Source organism: Propithecus coquereli, unplaced genomic scaffold (assembly GCF_000956105.1).
Source record: "Propithecus coquereli isolate 6110/MARCELLA unplaced genomic scaffold, Pcoq_1.0 Scaffold644, whole genome shotgun sequence".
Taxonomy (NCBI): Eukaryota; Metazoa; Chordata; class Mammalia; order Primates; family Indriidae; genus Propithecus; species Propithecus coquereli.
This window is the reverse complement of record NW_012152441.1, coordinates 867,738-869,217: the sequence shown is the minus strand read 5'-3', so window position 1 is coordinate 869,217 and position 1,480 is coordinate 867,738. Positions and strand designations below refer to the sequence as shown.

The 1,480-nt window shown below is 38.7% G+C and overlaps 1 protein-coding gene across 1 annotated transcript in view; it reads right to left on the bottom strand.

The window, feature by feature from the left end:
- Positions 1–1,480, bottom strand: part of PKNOX1 (PBX/knotted 1 homeobox 1) — a 67,725-nt gene that overhangs the window by 46,111 nt on the left and 20,134 nt on the right. The window lies entirely within an intron of this gene.

Below are 1,480 nucleotides of genomic sequence, written 5' to 3'. Positions count from 1 at the left end.
GTCCACAAAGCAAAATTTTATTAACAAAGGCATTTTAATGGTTTTACAATTTGTTTTAATAGACTTTGAGCTGGATGGCCTATTACAGATGGTAAATTTAAACTCATATCAAAACTTTAAGACTATCATTGGCACCATTAAAAACTGACACTCAAACCTTTCATAATGTACTTGTCGTTAAGGATGAATATGTTTTAGGAAAAATAAGAACTCTAACCCTTTGAGGCCAGGGCCCCTTTCCCACGAAGCTTAGTGGGTCAGAGGCATTCTTAAAGTGCCAGCATTAAGATGGCAAAACAGTATCAAAATCTAAATGCTCTAAAGGCTCTGAAATACCAGGCATGGCCATACAATACACAAAACCAGAATCACAAAAGTGTGTGAGATTTTAAATTTTTAAAATAAGAAATAGCAGATTATGTAAATATGTGTAAAAAAAAGCCAACTAAAAATATAACAAACTAGCTTAACTAGTTAATATGTAAAAATGTATGCATGCAAACAACCCAATTCAAAAATGGGCAAAGGACTTGAATAGATATTTCTCCAAAGACATACAAATGGCCAATGAACACGTGAAGATGCTCAACATAACTAATCGCTAGGAAAATGCAAATCAAAACTATCACAAGATACTACTTAACATCCATTAAGATGGCTACTACCAAAAAAAAAAAAGTGTTGGTGAGGATGTGGAGAAATTGGAACCTTTGTGCATGCATGTTGGTGGGAGTAAAATGGTGCAGCTGCTGTAGAAAACAGGATGGCACATCCTCAAAACATTAAAAATAGAATTCCCATATGACCTAGCAATTCTACTTCTGGGTCTGCAGCCAAAAGGGCTGAGAGCAGGGTCTTGAAGAAATGTTTGTACACTTCTACTCACAGCAGCATTGTTCACAATAGCGAAAGGTGGGAGAAACTCGAGTGTCCACTAACAGGCAGACAAACAAAATGTGGCACAGACATTCAATGGAATACTACTCAGCCTTAAAAAGGAAGGAAATTTGTACGCAACAACCATGAGGACATTATGGTAAGTGAACAAAGGCAGTTACAAAACGACAAAGACTGTATGATTTCACTTACATGAGGTCCCTACCGTAGTCAAATTCATAGAGGCAGGAAGTAGAATGGAGGTGGCCAGGGCGGGGAGCAGGGTGAATGGGGAGTTGGTATTTAATGGGTATGGGCTTTCAGTTTTACAAGATGAAAAGAGTTCTGGAGATGGATGGTGCTGATGGTTGCACAACGTGAGTGAACTTAACACCACTCTACTGTTCACTGAAAAATGGTTAAGACAGAACACACATTTTGTTATGTGTATTTAACCACAATAAAAAAAAATTGAAGGCCGGGCACAGTGGCTCACGCCTGTAATCCTAGCACTCTAGGAGACTGAGGTGGGAGGATCACTTGAGTTCAGTAGTTCCAGACCAGCGGAGCAAGAGCAAGACCCCGTCCTCACCAAAAAAAAAAA